Source organism: Macaca mulatta, chromosome 5, assembly GCF_049350105.2.
Source record: "Macaca mulatta isolate MMU2019108-1 chromosome 5, T2T-MMU8v2.0, whole genome shotgun sequence".
Classification (NCBI taxonomy): Eukaryota; Metazoa; Chordata; class Mammalia; order Primates; family Cercopithecidae; genus Macaca; species Macaca mulatta.
The window spans coordinates 142,560,094-142,580,677 of record NC_133410.1 but is presented as its reverse complement, the minus strand read 5'-3'; positions in this window follow the sequence as shown (position 1 = coordinate 142,580,677).

The following is a 20,584-nucleotide window of genomic DNA, read 5'->3' as shown; positions in this document are numbered from 1 at the left end:
ATCCTAATCTCTTATAAAACAGACTTTAAACTAACAAAGATCAAAAGAGACAAAGAAGAGCATTGCCTAATGGTAAAGGATCAATGCAGTAAGAAGAGCTAACTATCCTAAATATATATGAACCCAATACAGGAGAACCCAGATTCATAAAGCAAGTTCTTAGAGACCTACAAAAAGACTTAGACTCCCACACAATAATAGTGGGAGACTTTAACACCTCACTCTCAATATTAGACAGATCAACGAGACAGAAGATTAACAAGGATATTCAGGACTTGAACTCAGCTCTGGACCAAGTGGACCTAATAGACATCTACAGTACTCTCCACCCTAAATCAACAGAATATACATACTTCTCAGCACCACATTGTATTTATTCTAAAACTGACCACATAATTGGAAGTATAATCTGCTGTCAATACCCTTTAGATATGGAAGATCCCCAATATCGATTCTCTCTTGTAGGATGTTTTCATAGGCCTGAGGAAATATTCACACTAAAGAGTTCCAACTTCTACTCTCTTGAATCAGTCAAATACCAATCTTTTTGGCTGAGCACTTTTGAAGTCCCCATTAGCAACAGTATATAACTGAAGACCTGTAGAATCTTCCTGCTGATGTCATTTTGTCCTGGCAAGATCCTCTTCAGTGGGTTTTTGTCCACCACAAAAAGGAACCTATGTCCTGTTGTTGATGAGAGACATGCTTTCTTCTGATAGAGTCAGCTGTCTTTGTTATTTAAGCATGTAAATGGCTCCCACCCATAGCCCTTTATCCTAGTATACTCAGAAATGAGCCAAGTATCTGTCATTTTACTCTCCCCCCCCCAATTAAAGGAATACTTGACAGTATTAATGGATAGTTCTCTTACCATCACTCACATTGACTTGAAGTTACAAGTAAATGACCTCTATCTACATTTATTAGAAGAACAGAATGTAAATATATATTTCTTTTGAAAGAAATTTTTCTTCCTAATACATTTTCTTCCTATATGCTGTAACATAATCTTTTTTTTTTTTTTTTTTTTTTTTTTTCATGGAGTCTCACACCGTCACCCAGGCTGGAGTTCAGTGGTGCCATCTTGGCTCACTGCAACCTCCACCTCTCACATTCTAGTGATTCTTCTGTCCCTACCTTCTGAGTAGCTGGGATTACAGGCACCCACCACCACTCCTGGCTACATTTTTTTTTTTTTTGTATTTGTAATAGACACGGGTTTTCACTATGTTGGCCAAGCTGATGTCAAACTCCCGACTTTGTGATTCGCCCACCTCAGCCTCTCAAAGGACTGGGATTACAGGTGTGAGCCACCACTCCTGGCCTAACATAACTTTTTATAAACTATTATGGTAGGAGATAGGCTAAGAGTCACTCTAGGTTCCAAGTCCATGCATTGACTTATGACTACAAACTGCAAGAAAAGGTGGTAATTGATCAAGGAAACCATTTTCAATACCTTTATTTTCCGTTTTCCATTTGCTTTATTGATAAAATGAGCACCATATTTGTTGGCTCTCCATTTACCTTCATCTTAGGGATACTGTGTCACTTTAACTATCTCTAGAGCACTCTCCAATTTAGGTCCTCGAACCTTAGTCTCATTAAAACAACTTCACTTATTTGCTTGTGATAGTTCAGTACTTTTTCTGGCTGTTATTATTTTTTGATTTCAAGTCCCTATGCAGTCTGGGAGCTTGGGGGTTTAACTGCCTATCTTATTTTTAATTTTGACCTACAGAAGATTACCACCACTGAACTACCCAACGATTATAGTTCTCCTTTTATCTTGATTTTCTTGTGGAGATTTACATTCTAACGTATTGATCAGCACTCTCAACCCAGACTCATGGGAAAATCCAGAAACAAAAATTCAACTAAATGAAAATGAATATGCAACATATTTAAATCTGTGGGATATAGAAACAGTAAGACTAACATGGTAAAATATAGCATTAAAGGCATATATTGGAAAAGAAAAAAGATATAAAACATAATCAATATTTCTCTAATGGAAATTAGAGAAAAAATAGCATGTAAGCTAAACCAAGTAAAACAGAAGAAATTTTAAGAATTTGAATAAAAATCCATAAAATCATAAACAGTAAAACAACAGAGAATATCTGCAAAACCAATATCTGATTATTTGCAAATATAATATAATTGATAAAATTCTAGCTAGGATAGCCAGGAAATAGATAAGCTACAAATTATAAACATCAATGGTAGAAGAGGGGACATGAAGACTGTTCCCGTGGACATTGAAAGAATAATAAACATAATGTGAATAAATCCATGTCCATAAATTTGATAAATAAAAGGAATGATTGTTTTAAAGACACAAATTACTAAAACTGAAAAACAGAGAATAGATCATCTGAATATAAGCCTATTCCTATGATTTCTTCAAAAACTGAAAAAAAAAACTAAAATTTTTAAAATAGAAAACTCTCAAAATGGAAAGTATCAGGCCAAGATGATTTCAGTGGCAAATTCTACAAAACATTTATCAAAGAAATGATACCTGTTCTTCACAGTAATCTTCAGAAAACAGATGGAGAGGAATTAGTTCCTAACATTCTATGAGTTCAACATTATCCTAATACTAAAACAAGACAGAGGCATTGTAAGAAAGGAAACATACAGACCAATATTTCTCATGAACATAGATTCAAAAATCTTTATTAAAACATTAGCAAATCAAAAAATTATAAAACAAAAAATTATACAACATAACCAAGGAAATGAGATTTATTCCAAGCATGAAATGCTGGTTCAACACCACCATATCATAGGCAAAATTTTTTAAAAAATTATATACTCATACTAATTGATACTGAAAAAAATTTGACAAAAACAAACACCCATTTATAATAAATTTTGGCAAGCTCAGTATCAAAGTGAAGTTCCTCACCTTGATAAAGAACATCTACTAAAAACCTATAGCTATAATCATACACAATGTTATACAACTGGTTGCTTTCTTCTTTTTTTATTTTTTTTACAATTTTTAATACTGGGGCACATGTACCAGATATGCAGATTTGTATATAGGTAAGCATGTGCCATAGTGGTTTACTGCACCTATCAACCCATCACCTAAATATTAAGCCCAGCATGCATTAGCCATTCTTTCTAATATTCTCTCTCCCTGCACCCTATTCCCTGATAAGTACCAGTGTGCGTTGTCTCTCTTTTCATGTCTATATGATCCCATCATTCAGCTCCCACTTGTAAGTGAGAGCATGTGGAGTTTGATTTTCTCTTCTTGCATTAGTTTGCTGAAGATAATGGTTTCCACTTTGATCCATGTTCCTGAAAAGAATATGATCTTATTCCTTTTTATGGCTGCATAATATTCCATGGTGTATGTGTACCATATTTTCTTTAGTTTATCATTGATTAGCATTCGGGTTGGTTCCAAGACTTTGCTATTGTGAACAGCTCTGCAATAAACATATGTGTGCATGTGTCTTTATAGTTGCATGATTCCTTTGAATATATACCCAGTAATGGGATTCCTAGTCAAATGGCATTTCTGATTCTAGCTCTTCGAGGAATCACCACACTGTCTTCTACAAAGGTTGAATGACTTTACATTCACACCAACTGTGTGAAAACATTCCTATTTCTCTGTACCCTTGCCAGATACTGTTGTTTCTTCATCTTTTAATAATGGCCATTCTGACTGGCATAATATGGTATCTCATTTTGGTTATGATTTGCATTTCTCTAATGATCAGTTATGTCGAGATTTTTAAAATATGTTTGTTGGCCTCATCAATGTTTTCTTTTGAAAATTGTCTGTTCATATCCTTTGCCCACTTTTTATTGGGGTTGTTTGTTATTTTCTTGTAAATTTGTTTGAGTTCCTTGTAGATTCTGGATATTAGACCCTTGTTGGATAGATAAATTGAAAATATTTTCTCCCACTCTGTAGATTGCCTGTTCACTCTTACGATTGTTTCCCTGTACAGAAGCTCTTTAGTTTGATTAGATCACATTTGTCAATTTTCGCTTTGATTGCAATTGCTTTGGGCAATTGTGTCCGGAAATCTTTGCCTGTGCCCATGGCCTAAGTGGTATTGCCTATAATTTATTCTAGTGTTTTTATAGTTTGGGGTTTTACATTTAAGTCTTTAACCTATCTTAGATTACAGCCTTATGTTAATCTAAGATATATTAAAGACCTGTGTTAGATTAAAGACTCATGTTAATTTTTGTATAAGGTGTAAGGAAAGTGTCCAGTTTCAATTTTCTGCAAATGAATGGTCAGTTATCCTAGCAGAATTTGTTGAATAGGGAATCCTTTCTCCAGTGCTTGTTTTGTCGGGTTTATTTATGGATATGTGATCTTATTTCTGAGTTCTGTATTCTGTTTCATTGGTCTATGTGCCTGTTTTTGTACCACTACCAAGCTGTTTTGGTTATTGTAACCTTACAGTATACTTTGAAATCCGGTAGGATGATGCCTCCAGCTTTTTCATTTCTGCTTAGGATTGTCTTGGTTATATGGGCTCTTTTTTGGTTCTATATGAATTTTAAAATATATTTTTTTCTAATTCTGTGAACAATGTCAATGGTAGTTTGATGAGAATAGCATTGAATCTATAGTTTACTTTGGGCAGTATGACCATTTTCACAAGATTGATTCTTCCTATCCATGAGCATGGAATATTTTTCAATTTGTTTGTGTACTCTCTGGTTTCCTTGAGCAAAGGTTTATAGTTCTTCTTGAAGAAGTACTTCACTTCTCTTGTTAACTGTATTCCTAGATATTTTATTATTTCTGTAGCAATTATGAATGGGAGATCATTCATGATTTGGTTCTTTCCTTGCCTATTGTTGGTGTAATGGAATGCTTTTGATTTTTGCACATTGATTTTGTATCCTGAGACTTTGCTGAATTTGCTTGTCAATTCAAGAGGTTTTTGGGCTGAGATGATGGAGTTTTCTAAATATAAAATTATGTCATCTGCAAACAGAGACAACTTGACTTCCTCTCTTCCTATTTGAATACTCTTTATTCCTTTCTCTTGCCTGATTGCCCTGGCCAGAACTTCCAATACAAAGTTGAATAGGAGTGGTGAAAAAGGACATCCTTATCCTGTGCTGATTTTCAATGGAAATGCTTCCAGTTTTTGCCCATTCAGTATAATATCGGCTGTGAGTTTGTCATAAATGACTCTTACTATTTTAAGTTATGTTCCTTCAATATCTGGTTTATTGAGGGCTTTTAACATGAAGAAATGTTGAATTTTATCAAAGGCCTTTTCTGCATCTATTGAAATAATCATGTGGCTTTTGTCTTTCAATCTGTTTATGTAATGAGTTACATTTATTAATTTGTATATATTGACCATCCTTGCTTACCAGGGATAAAGCCAACTTGACTGTGGTGGATAAGCTTGTTGATGTGCTGCTAGATTCCATTTGCCAGTATTTTACTGAGACTTTTTGCATTGATGTTCATCAGGAATATTGTCCTGAAGCTTTCATTGAAGTCCCTCCTTTTCAATTGTTTGGAATAGTTTCAGAAAAAATTGAATTTGTGTTTCCGGTAGAATTCAGCTGTAAATCTATCTGGTCCTGGGCTTTTCTTGTTTGGTAGTCTATGTATTACTGCCTCAATTTCAGAACTTGCTATTGATCTATTTGGGGATTCAACTTCTTCCTCTTTCAGTCTTGGGAGGGTGTATGTGTCCAGGAATTTATTCAGTTTTTCTAGACTATCTAGTTTATTTGCATATGGTTGTTTAAAGTATTCTCCAATTGTAGTTTGTATTTCTGTGGGGTCAGTGATAATATTTCCTCTATCACTTTTTATTGTGTCTATTTGATTCTTTTCTCTTTCTTCTATATTAGTCCAGCTAGTGGTCTATTTTATTAATCATTTAAAAAAAACAGCTCCTGGATTCATTGCTTTTTTTTTGAAGGGTTGTTCATGTCTCTGTCTCCTTCAGTTCTGCTCTAATCTTGGTTATTTCTTGTCGTCTGCTAGTTTTGGTGTTTGTTTGCTTTTGGTTCTCTAGTTCTTTTAGTTGTGATGCTAGGCTGCTGATTTGAGATCTTTCTAGCTTTTTGATGTGGGTGTTTAGTGCTATAAATTTCTCTCCTAACACTGCTTTGGCTGCATCCCAGAGATTCTGATGTATTGTCTCTTTGTTCTCACTGATTTCAAAAAACCTTCTTGATTTCATTGAACAACCAATAAAAATGTCATTGAACAACCAATAATAAATTTCATTATTTACTCAGGAGTCATTCAGGAGCAAGTTGTTCAATTTCCATGTAGTTATGTGATTCTGAGTGAGTTTCTTACTCTTAAATTTTCATTTGATTGTGCTGTGGTCTGAGAGACTGTTTGTTATTATTTCATTTCTTTTGCATTTGCTGAGGAGTGATTTACTTCCAATTATGTGATCAGTTTTAGAGTAAGTGCCATGTGGCACCAAGAAGAATGTGTATTTTGTTGTTTTCAGGTGCAAAGATATGTAGAATAATTCTATAATAGATCTGGAATTTATTCTAGTGTTTTTATAGTTTTGGGTTTTATGTTTAAAGATCTGTTGATATCTATCCGGTCAACTTGGTCCAGATCTGAGTACAAGTCATGAATATCTTTGTTAATTTTCTGTCTCTATGGTGTGTCTAATATTACCACTGTGGTTTAAAGTCTCCTAGTATTATTGGATGGGAGTCTAAGTCTCTTGTTAGGTCTCAAAGAACTTGTTTTATGAATCTGGCTGCTTCTGCCTTGGGTGTATATTTAGGATAGTTAGCTCTTCATGTTCAATTGACTCCTTTACCAGTATGTAAGGCCTTTCTTTGTCTTTTTTGGACTTTGTTGGTTTAAAGTGTATTTTGTAAGAAACTAGGAGTGCAACCCCTACTGTTTTCTGTTTTCCATTTACTTGATAAATGTTTCTCCATTCTTTATTTTGAGTCTATGTGTGTCCTTGTATGTGAAATGGGTCTCTTGAATACAGCAAACCAATGAATTTTTACTCTTTATCCAGCTTGCCACTCTGTGTCTTTTCACTGGGGCAAAGTCCATTTACATATAAGGTTATTATTGTTATGTGTGAATTTAATACTAATGTCATGATACCTGGTTATTTTGCTGACTTGTTTTTGCATTTGCTTCAAAATATCACGGATCTGGCTATTTCAGTGTGTTTTTTGTAGTGATTGGTATTGGTTTTTCCTTTCCATATTTAGTGCCTTTTTCAGGAGCCCTTGCAAGGCAGGCAAGGTGACACATTCCCTCAACATTTGCCTGTCTGAAAAAGATTTTATTTCTCCTTCACTTCGGAAACTTAGTTAGGCTGGATATGGAATTCTAGTTTGGAAATTCTTTTCTTTAAGGATGTTATATATTGCCCCCCAGTCTCTTCTGGCTTGCAGAGGTTCTGCAGAGAAGCCTGCTGTTAGTCTGATGGGCTTCTCTTTATAGGTGACCTGGCCCTTTTTTCTGGCTGCACTTAACAATTTTTCCCACATTTCAACCTTGGGAAATCTGATAACTATGGATTGATCTTCTCATGGAGTATTTTACCGGGGTTCTCTGGATTTCCTGAATTGGAATATTGGCCTGTCTTGCTAGGTTGGGGAAGTTACCTGGATGATATCTTTAAGTGGGTTTTCCAACTTGGTTCCATTCTCCTCATCTCTTTCAGGTATCCCTGTCATTCATAGATTTGGTCTTTTAACATATCCCCATAGTTCTTGGGGGTTTTGTTCATTCATTTCCATTCTTTGTGCTCTAATCTTTTCTGCCTGCCTTATTTCAGCAAGATCATCTTCATGCTGTGCTATCCTTTTTTCTATTTTGTCTATTCAGCTATTGATACTCGTGTTTGCATTGTGAGAAATTCTCGTATTGTATTTTTCAGCTCCATCAGATCACTTATGTTCCTCTCTAAACTGGTTACTCTGGTTAACAGCTCCTGTAACATTTTTATCATGGTTCTTAGCTTCTTTGCAGTGAATTAGAACACAATTCTTTAGCACAGTGAAGTTCATTATTACCCATCTTCTGAAGCTTACTTCTGTCATTTTCATCCATCTCAGCCTCAGCCCATTTCTGTGCCCTTGCTGGAGGCCTGTGGCAACCCTCTGAAGGAGAAGAGGCACTCTGGCTTTTTGAGTTTTCAGCATTTTTGCATTGATTCTTTCTCTTCTTCATGGGTTCATCCATCTTTGATTTTTGAGGCTGCTGACTTTTGGATGGGGTTTTATTTGGTGTCTTTTTTGTTGATGTGGTTATGTTCTGTTTGTTTTTCTTTTTGCAGTCAGACCACTCTTCTGTGGGGTTTCTGCAGGTTGCTTGCAGTCCACTCCAGCCCCTATTTGCCTTGATCCCTCCCCTCCCTGGAGTTATCACCAGGGGAGGCTGCAGAGAACAAAGATGTCAGGCTGCTTTTTTTCTCTGGGAGCTCTGTACCATAGGGGCACTGGCCTGATGCTGGCTGAAACACTACTGTATGAGGTTTCTGGAGACTCCTTTTGAAAGGTCTCAGTCATGAAAAGTGGGGTTAGAGACCTATTTAAATAAGTAGTGTGCCTGCCCCTTGACAGGGTAGATTTGCTGCACTGGAGGGGATCACCCTCATGTGGGCTACCCTGATTCTCTAGAGCCAGAAGGCAGAAAAGACAGGCAGGATATCACAGCTGCCCCTCCTCCTGGGGGCTCCTCTCAGTGTTATCAGTGTTCTGTCCACAAATTCCTGCCTGGGGATGCCCAGATTCCCAAAGGAAGGCTCCACCCACTGAGGAGGAGTTGATCCAGTCCCACTCTCTCTCACCGGTGTCAGTGGCAAGGGAAAGGGGCCAAGAATGATGGCAGCGATCCCTCTCCCTGGGGAACTCTGTCTTGTTAGGTAGCCTCTCCCTGGCTGCACTGGCTGGGGGAAGTGGGGTAGAGCGCTAAGCCGGTGGGTTTTGGCTTGTGGAGGTCTGTGGGAACAGGCCACTTGGTTCCCTGGCTTCAGCCCCCTCCTTACAAGAGTAGATGGATTTCCTCCCTCAAGGGATTTCACAGAGTCAAGTATGCTAACACTCCTGTGTCACAATGCCTGCTCAAAGCAGGTGCCCACTCGAGGAGCCCCTGTAATTCTCCAGATTCTCCACAGCTTTCTGTTTGGGCCCCAAGGCTCTGGTGGCCTGGGCTCAAGAGGAGACCTCCTGATGAGCAGGTTGCAAGGATCCTTGGGAAAAGCCTGGTTTGCAAGGAGGGGAAGTACAGTTCCTCATTGTCTTCCTTGGCTGGGGGAAGGAGCTCCCTTTGCCATGTGTAGCTCCTGGGTGGGGTGTTGCTCCACCCTGCATTTGCTTGCTAGCCAAGGGTCATGCCCACCACTTAGTCAGTCCCAATAAGAGAACTTGTACCTCAGTTGAAGATGCACAGTGCACTCACAGTTTTTGTCTTCGGTGGGAGCTGCTGAGCAGAGCTCCCTCTATTCGGGCATCTTAGTTCCACCCCTGCTTTTTTCTTAATATCAGGAAAAAGGCAATGACTATTCAACATCCTACTGTAAATTTCTATCTGTTGCAATAAAATAAATACATAAAATTTATACATATTTAAAAGTAAGAAATAAAAATATCTTTGTCTCTAGATGACATGGTTTTATCTGGACACACCCCTGCCTCCACCACAATGTATCCAAAAAAAAAATCCTGGAACTTATAAGAAAGTATGACAAGGTTACAGAATACAAGTTTAATATACAGCATTAATTGCTTTTCTGTATGCCAGCAGTAAACAGTTGAAATTTAAGATTTAAATAAAAATACCATTTACCATACTATAAGAAAAATAAAATCTTAGGTATAAATTTAATAAAATATATACAAAATATGTGTGAGGAAAACTACCAAACTCTGATTAAAGAAATAAAAGAAGATCTAAATTAATAGGGAGATACTCTGTGTTGATAGATTGGAAAGCTCAATATTGTTCAGTTATCAATTTTTTTCAATTTGATTTATAGATTCAACACAGTTCCTATCAAGATTATATAATGGTATTTTCTAATTATGAACAAGCTAATTTAAAATTAATACAAAATGGCAAAGATCTAGAAGAATGAACACAATACTGAATAAGAGCAAAGTTGGAGGACTTATACCACTTTATTTTTATAACTTACTATAAAGCTAACTTTGACAGCATAGGCTAACTTTCTACCCTTTAAATAAAGTCTGTGCTCAACGACTTTCTTCTAAAGAGTGCAGTATGAAAAGGATGAGAAAAGATTTACCTTGAAAAAATCTGAAAAATACTATCTCAGTCATGCGATTAAGGTCAACATCAACAGTGATAAGTCATATTCGTAGGACATACATTTGATAGGACGTGATGAAAATAGCACATTTTATGGTCTTCCTTTGAAAACCTATAACCCCAGTTTAATCATGAAGAGGAGAACATCATAGAAATACCACTGAAGGCCATTTTGCAAAGAGTAACCTGTACTCTTCCAAACTGTCAAAATCATCAAAAACAAGGAATGTCTTAGATACTGTTAAGCCAAGAGGAGCCTTAGGAGACATGAAAGCTAAATGTATTGTGATATCCTGAATGGGATTCTGAAGCAGAAAAACAAAATTAGGTAAAAATCTAAATATGAATGAAGAATGAATGTAAGTGAATAATAATCAATATTAGTTCATTAATTATACAAAATGACCATAGTTATGTCAGATGTTAATAGGAGAAATTGGGTATGCAGTGTTTGAAAACCTGTTCTATTTTTATACTTTTTCTGGAAATTTAAACTGTTCTTTAAAAAGTTTATTTCTAAAGTAACAGAAAACAGAGCTCTATATGTAATGTTATAAAAAAAAAATCTTCAAACTACTCTAAGTGAAAAGAAGCAAACATTAATGCTGTATAAAGTATGCTGTATTTGTGTGGTAAATATATATATTTTACTTTCATTGACTATATCTGGAGACACCCACAGAAACTTAGAAAATTGGTCATCACTGGAACAGGAGAGAGAGACTTACTCATTACCATGCATGCTTTTATGCTGCTAGGATTCTGAATCTTGCATATATAGTACTTAAATCAAAAATAAATTAAATAATAAAGAATAAACATTACCTATGTAAAAAATATACAGTATAATATGAATGTGCATATCTCTGAAAATTCAGAAGAAAATCCTAGTCTTGAGACTGGCTTCCCAGAAGGAGAGTCTGAGATTTGCCAGGAAGTTTCCCAGGAGATTAAATAGGTATTTAGGAATATATTAAAAGTAAAGGCAAAAACCACAGTTACTTTTGCACCAACCTAATAGAAGAAAAGGGAAGAAGCTAAGCAAAGTGTAAACTGCAGGCAATACCCCATCCTTCACCTTTTCTTGCAGTGGCGCTCTGGTTTGAAAATTATGGCTCAGAGTGAATTTAAACTGCAGGAAAAAGAAGCAGGGTTTCATTCATCTCAACCAGTTAGTGGCTAAGTCTTTGCTCTCTGCCTTCACCCAAGTGATGTGAATTCCTAGGGACTTCCCTCTGAAAACCATGTTGAATAATCTAAGATAGTCCCCTGAAAATAATCCTATATGAGGCTCATGTGAAGCAAACACTCAGAAGCTAGAGGAATGCACAAAAATATAAAAGGGATTAGTGGGAATAGAACTAGTATTATCTGTTACAATGCAGTATAAAAAATAGTTTCACATAGAGGCATAACCTCTGTCCTTGTTTTCTTAAAGGATGGGCTATATAAAAAGAGTGTAGACTGGGATGGCAGCTGAGATAAAAGATTGTACAAAATTTTCACAAGATTTAGAAAGAGTCAAAAGAGTTGCTATTGTGTAATTTAATCAGGAAAGTACAGGGAAAACTCAAAGATATATTTAAAAATAAAGCAAAGAGAATTATTATGGAGAAGATGATAGTCATGTTGTAATATAATCTTTGACTAGAGTGAGTGTTTCTTAGCTCAAAAGACACAAACAGCATTCTATCAAGAAAAATAAAACCTGTATTTGTCTACACAAATGCGTGTAACTAAAAAACAGATAAAATTAAAGGCATGTAATAAACCAGAAGATTACAGTGCTTTTATTTTCCTTACTTTTTTTTTGGCTCATGTTTACAGAACTTTGCAGCTTCTAATGGAAGGAAATTTTAAATAAAACCTGAACATATATAGGTTTTTATTAATAAGTAAAAAAAAAAACTTCCATAGAAGAATGAGCAACTGTTATAAACAGTTCCCTCTCTCTCATCACATGCATATCAAATAAAAAATTCAGGTAGAAATAAAACATAACCTACTTGATATTATCATTATTCAAATAAGTACAGATTAATTCAATGATAGCTGCTAGTTCTGTCTGTCAAATTGGTAATTAAATCTTAATAATACCTGAATCCATGTGGCTCTAATATTATACATCCAACTGACAACGTCAACAGTGTAATTGTTAACAATGCTTATGATAGAAATTTAATATTTACCAGAAGTTTTGCTAGTAATCAAAATGTGGAGATACAATAAAAGCCTTAAAATAATAACTGTTAAATCATCTCTCTATGCGAAGAAATCATAAATTTAGAGTTCCCTTCCCTCATACCTCAAATTACTTTTCAAATAGAACTAGTGATTATACATTATTAAAAGGAACAAAATCTGGCAGTTACTATCAAAACTCTAGATAGGGAATATATTACAATCTTGAAAACAAATTCAAGAAATATAAATTATAGAAAGGTCTATTTGGTCACAGTTTTAGGTATCTGTAAATAAATATAATATCATATATTTAATACCAGTGTTACAAGTCTAAGGTTTCATAATGTTAAATTAACAAATGAACATTTTATAGAAGAGTGGAAGAAATAATAGGCCAAATATCTGCGTTTATGTCAGCTCCTGTCACTATTCATGTGACTTTGGGCAAGTTGTTTAACCACAAAAGCCACTGCTCACATTATTTCTTGACACAATTGCATATACTCTGTCCACGTTTAACATATCAGATTTCTAAGTAATAAATACCACAGGCCTTCATTAACAAAGTGATCTATTTGGGTCATAAAATATTTTCCTTTTATTCTCTGATAGTTTCATTCTGTTTATTTTTTTATTTGACTCATTGAATCACAAAATACACAAGGATGTCTTTTCCATGCAAACCTTTGGCAATATTGATGATATATATTTCTATTCCTGTCTATTATCCATATTCACATACTTTTCCTCAAGATTTCCAAACTCCTTTTTATTTCCAAAGGCTTGTTATCATCAAAGACAATCTTGATGTCAGTTACTCAGTATAACTTTCTCTGCCTGTGCCTGCTTACATGACAAATTAAGTCACTAAACATCAATTATTATTTGCGTTATTAATTGTATTTTCATTTATTAGTGAGTTTTCTCTTTTACTTCAGGGTAAACCGCATGAAGTCAGCTATTTGGGGCATCTTTCCATCCTTCTTCATCTTTTCAAAGTGTTTTGCTTAGTAAACGTTCAATAAAATTACGATTTGTTAATTTTGAATGAGGCAATATGCAATCTGAAAGGGATGAGGACTGACAGTCGTGACAAGAACCAGAGAGAAGATAGTCTTGACATTTTTTAAATGTATGATATCTTCCAAAATGTTTTGAAATTTATCTTTCTAAATCACAGATCTGTTCAAGTTATTATTTAAATTCAACAGGCCCTGACCACCAAAATTACAAACTTTACAACAAAAGATGTCTTCAAAACAGTTCTTTCAAACGTGAGTGATGAAGATTGATATTCTTAATTTAAAAAAATCTTGTGTATTAAACATAATAATACATGTATGCTTTTTTATAAAGAGTCCATCACGTAGTAATTGTTCAGTAAGTATTGTCACGTATGTATCATTATTAAATATTTCTATATATTTGAAATATCTCAGAAGTAGGACAAAGTGAAAACTCTTAAATTTAACATAAAATTATTTTTTTCTCAGCATTAGCTAATTATGAGTGTTTTACTACCTGAATGTCTCTAAATTTTTAAATAAAATCATATAAATATTTGAACATATAGGTTCTATCTGCTTGTTTAATGGCATATATTTCAGTATTTTGGCATCACAGTTAATAATATAATGTATTAATATGTTTTAAAATAGTCTTTAAGTGATCATCATGTGAAATACCACCGCATAATATGGAAAGTCAAATATAGATTTAAAATCCTGATGTAACTTCATCACTTTAAATATAAGATAGTGAGGCATCTTTGTATTTTTCCATTGCCAAACTTTGATATCTGCAGAATGTATTGCCAGCATCCTGTTCTAACAGGCAAGAAATCTTAGAATTATCTTTTGATCTCTCACCCTACTTTCCTGTCTATTCCAACCATAAAAACTGCTGCTTTTTCATTTAGATTGCCTCAAGAATTCATTTGTCTTTTTAATTTTTTTCCAGCCAAAAATGACCTGGAACTTTGAATAAATATAAATTTCCAGAATCAATATACTTTTAACATCTAAACTTCAGATGACATAGATCAGGGTGGAGAATTTATCTGTGGATTTCTTCAAAAAATTTCACAAGCAATCATTTCTGTTAGATTTTCATATTTCTCAATTAGATTAGTCTACGTCATTCTATCTTTTTTAATACTTCCTTTCATTATATAAACTAGTCATACATTGCATATATTATTTCAAACTGCCCATGTTCCTCAAATAGATTCTCATCACCACTTGTGACATATTTTCAAATCACACAGGATGAAAGCTTAGTTAGATAAACAGAATGAAGTGCACAGTTATGAAAATATTCTTTGCAAAATCTTTGCACTAGAATTAAAAGTTGGCTATGGTAGACAACTTAATGTGTAAAATATTAGAAGAAAGAGATTAGGCTATACATATATATATATATAAATATACACACACACATAAGAATATACTGAACAAAATAAATATTAAGTCAGAGATGTAAAATGAAGTATTGTCTACCTGGTAGAAAGGCAGAATACTTTATCATTGCTTTAAAAAGAATACTTTATCATTGTTTTAAATCCGAAAATATTTAAAAGACTAACTCCAAAATAGATCTAAGCCCTCAGATTTAATGTTCTATGAGGGTTTAAAAGATTTATGCACACATTTGTACATACATTAGTATTTTAGTATTTAAACATTTTGAGTTAAATATGATTTGGAAAACATGCATCCTTTTCTCTAATTGGTAAAAAGTTTCTCTGAGGAAAATCTTTTAATAATACTAAGTGTCATGATACAATAAGATGAAGATCTCATTAATACTGAGTTGGCATTTGCTATACTACAATACTCCCTAAAGACATCTACTTTGAATTTTTTCTTATTTGATTAAATAATAAAAAAGTTATAATCATAGTCACATGAATTAATGTGTTGTGTCTCCAGGAAATATAAAAATATATTCCTATAATAAAGGATTTTTCAAATATTCAAGCCGTTTCCTTAAAAATGAGTGTATAGTGGGTAATTTTTGACAAGAGTGTACACTTACATAACTACCACCCCAATCAAGACCTAGAAAACTTCCACCTACCAGAAAATTTCCTTATGTTTCTTTTTACAATTCAACTACCATAATTGCATAATGTATAATCCAGGAAACAACTGATCTGATTTGATTCAGTATAGATTATTTTTCCTCTTCTAGAATTTCTTTTAAAAATGATTCATACAGTATGCTTTGTATGGGTCTTGCATTCAGCATAATTTTTATTTAATTCTTCTGTTGCCCAGGCTAGTCACGAACTCTTGGCCTCAAGCAATCCTCCTACCTCTGCCTTCCAAAGTGCTGGGATTATAGGTGTGAGCCACACTGTGCCTGACCTTAAACTGTTTTTATGACTTTATGTCATTAACGTAAGTGCAATTTTTATTTTGACTTTAAACAATTAAAATAACTTTCATTGTGTGGTTATCGCAATATGATAACTTCAAATGTCCACTGACAGTAGCTGTGACTGATGCTCATTCAGTCATGTGTGTATCTGAGAGATTCTCTACTTGCATATATTTTTCTACTTGATATTAGAAAACAAGATTCTTACTGTTTTATTTTTTGAAAACGCTTACATATTTATTTTTTGAAAAGTTAATATGATTACGTTTTATTATATTAATAGTTTAATTGATTGTATACCATTATCTGTGTTTCTAGTTAACATATACTTAAAATGAACACATTTTGTTGTTTAAATTGGTTGTTACATTATATATTAATACTTTTTATAATTTTATTGTTACAGAGAATATTCTAAAATATTTCAATATTTGGCATTTTTATTTATGCTATAAAGAAGAAGAAAATCAAACTGCAATTGAATTTGAAAATTTTATCACAGTTATTTAGAGCTGACACTTTAGCTAAGGATAACATTATTAAGTCATCTGACATAAATTATTGCTAGCGCTATAACTTTTTCCTTTGTTTTAATTAAATGTGCAGCTTCCTCAATTATACTTTAGTATGTATAATAAAAATACACTTACACTTTAGGCAAACCAAAAATTGAACATAGATACAATGAATTTATTACTCAAAATAATCATTATGTAAAGAAAGAGTTAAATAAGCATGCTTTTCAAAATTTGAAGCATATTTAAATGTCAAGTTGTATGACATTATTATATTTGCTATAAATTTGCAGCTATTTCAATTTAACATAGGTATAATGTATCATATATAGTATTATGGGATGTAAAACTTTGAAAACAAAAAGAGGCCTGAGATCAGTATGTCTAATAATTTTACTTGGGAAGGGAAAAGACAGAAACACTACTTTTGTTGATTTGCCAAATATCACCCAACAACTTACCTCCAGAGTTGAGCCTGATGCCCGTGCTAGGTACAGAAATATGAAAACGCTAAAACACTTAGTAAATCTATTATTTTACCCCAAATTATTTTATTATGCAAATATTTTATATTCTCTTTCTCAATTTTTTTAGTGGGTAACAGTTTCACATATGCGTGAGTTTAAAAAAATGTGTACCACAAAACCATCCTTGTGACTTCATAGATAGAAAAAAAGTCACATCCATTTTCTAAGGTAAAAGTGGACATAAAGTTTTTTGTTTGATTTTTGTTTTAGAAAATTAATTCAGAAAGAAAATAAGTGGAATATTTATTTCACTGGGCTATGTATTTTCCTTCATCGTTATTTAATGACTTTATTTTTTAAATATTAATTTAAGAATACCTTAATTCCATATGGATCTTCATAATGACTATAACAGTGGTCACACCAAGGAATTACAATATGGAGTTATACCTGTGGTTTAGAAACTTTTTAAAAGTCAAAACATTTCTGTACATTTAGCCACATGATATTTACATTTGATTTATTTGGTTTTAAGATGGTTGAATACGGCAGATGGATAATTTGTTGAACCGATATTTTTCATCATATAGACATGGCTTGTGAAGTTGAAAATAAATTTGATTTTCACCATCTGCACATAGATTTTTTTTCTTGCATATTTAGCACAATGTGACATCTAATTTGGTTACTAAAGTTGCTCTTCATATTTCTAAAGGCAAAGAATTATGATTTATTTAAATATTCTATACCATACAGCACTATTCACTTTTGCAAAGTGGCCTTGAGTATGAAAAATTGAAAATGTCTATCACATTAAAAGGTAATTATCTGTGTTTTATACTTATTTAAAAACATTAAGACAAGACAAAAATGAGACTAGCCCTCACCAAACAGAAAGTCAATATTAAAGTATTTACCAGGATCTTAAAATATAATAATGTCAGACAAAAGGGAAGTATCCTTTCTGTTACACTTTCTCTACTTTATATTGCAAAATAATATATTTAAAAAATTAATTTTCAAGTTTATCTTTTTATTTCCTGTAGAACTAAAAGAAAAAAACATAAGTCTATGGTTCAAAGAGTCAAATTACATTTTTTGTGGTATGATTCACACTATCACTTTAAAGAAGTTATGTGACAAAAATGAAGCCAGCATTTAAATGATTCATATCAAAAGATTTTCCCAATTTTGTAAATACTTGCTTTTTTGTGCATATGGAAGAGAATTATATAAAATGTGTATGTTTGAAAAGTTTTATCTTTACTTAGGCTATGTATTTGTATTAGTCAAGCAGATTCCAGGAGAGCAAAATATCGCAGTGGTTTATGTAGGATATAACTTAATGAATTCATCGTTGCTATCATGCTGTACAATTAATGGTGAAAGCAAATATTTCCATGATAGAGCAAATTAATTTTTTTCTTTATTTTATGAGAGTATTTGAAAATATTTTAGCAAACCAGATGTATAAAATATGTTATATGTTAAACTTTATTTCTCAATACTCCAATTCAAAACAACCAAGATATGGTATAATGAGTTACCAAAAGGCCTTATGCTGCAGTAAATAAACACTGGGACTTGGAGTCAGACGGAACAGCTGATATACAGCTTGGCTGCTTTCCTTATTATTTACATTACTTTACGAAAGTTACAAAAATCTGTAGCATTTCCATATCAAAAAATTCTGAATAATAACAAAATTGATCCCAGAATTGTTTTAAGCATATGTGAAATGGTAAAATGCCTAGGACACAAAGGTGGAACACAAAAGTTATGGTTGTCATTATGTAGAGTCTATTTCGACCACGGTTATATGTATATCACGATTTAAAAACATATAATAATCTTTAGTTAGATTTAAAGTTTTAGTTATGTTACACAAGTTTTAATTTTTAAAAAGAGCTTATATTCTGTTATCAGCTGAATTGTGGTCCCCCAAAATTCAAATGTTGAAATCTAAACCCCAGTACCTCAGAATGTGACTTAATTTAGAGATAGGACTTTGAAAGAGGCAATAGTAGTTAAATGAGATCATTGAAGTGTGCCCTAATTGAAATGACTGGTGTCCTTATAAGAAAAGAACGTAAGGACACAGACACACACAGAGGAGAGAACTTGTAAAGACTGAGGGAAAAGAAGGCCATTTGCAAGACAAGGAGATTCAGAAGAAACTATCCCTGCTTACATCTTAATCATGGACTTCAAGTCTTCAGGATTGTGAGAAAATAAATTTTTGTTTTTTAAGTCATCCGGTTGTTGATACTATGTTATGCCAGCCATGGCAAATGAATAACATTTTATTTTATTATTTTATGCCGTTATGCTTTTATTTTCTTCTTGTTAGTTATTTTTCTGTTCTAATGGTAGTAATATTCTGCTACTAAATGGACATTTTATTCTCTACTTCCTTTTTAAAAATATTTTATTTACTACTCAGAGGGGGTATAAGATGAAATAACAAGTAAATGCTTTTGAAAGAGAAACATATGGCTTAACTAAGTTTAATTAGTTAAATTTTAACTAATTCAATAGATAACTAATTTAATGAATCACTTAAATTTTAACTAATTTTAAATTAGTTACTGACACTTAATAGCTTTGTAAATGTGAGAAACTCTTTTAATCTCTATAGTTCTCAGTTAAATGTACCTCCTCACTTTCAGGGTAGAGATTCTGTTTTATTTCTATCACTATGGACTAACAATGTGTCTGGCACATAATAAAGACTGAATAAATCTTTGTGGTCACAGAAAACGAAAGAAATAATAACATAATAATTCTTCTAGAATAGGTTTTGATGTGAAGCATTTTTATTTTTATACTTTGATTTTTTTTTAAATTTAAAACTATTACAATTTATATTTAGAATCTTGAAGGTGATGTTTAAAATTTAAATTGCCTATATTAAAATATTAAATACTTATTATAGTAACATTATTATTTTTTTTTAAACAGTTTCACTCTTGTTGTCCAGGTTGGAGTGCAATGGAGCAATCTCGGCTCATTTCAACATCCACCTCCCAGGTTCAAGTGACTCTCCTGCCTCAGCCCCCCGAGTAGCTGGGATTACCGGCACCCGCCATCATTGTATGACATAGAATTTCAGTTTTTCTAATACTTAATTTAAAAATCTAGATTAAACTTTTTGTTACACATAACTTTGTATTTGTTTGCTTTCTTTGTAATGATAACATGTGGAATATATAAGGATCTCATGTGTAACCTTGTTACTTCTTACTACCCAGAGTAGTAAGAAGACATCATGCTTGTCAACATACCCCCAAAATATTTCATTAAAATATTTTAAAATTATACTTGTGTGATTTTCAATTTGGTGGAGAATTGTATAATAGTTTTGTTCATTTAATGATACATCTATGTGATTAACATTAGTCTTTCTCACTTGACTAAAGCTTCATGAGAGATGTAATCATGTGAACTTTGTTCATCATTTTTGGTCTTCAGTGTTTTAAACAGCATCTAGCATATATTAGATATTATTTATGAAATAACAAATTTATACATGAAAAAAGGTATATATAGCCAAATTTTTACCTTATGTTAATGGAATTTTATTTTTTTTAGATTGCATTTGGCACTAACCATTTTTTAATTTAAAATGTTTAACGACATATATTTTAAAATAATATACATTTGCATTAAGTTAAATTTCTGCATTTAATTTTTGATTTTTCTGATTGTCTACTATGAGTCTTTAAAAAAATAAAAAGAAAAACCAGAAT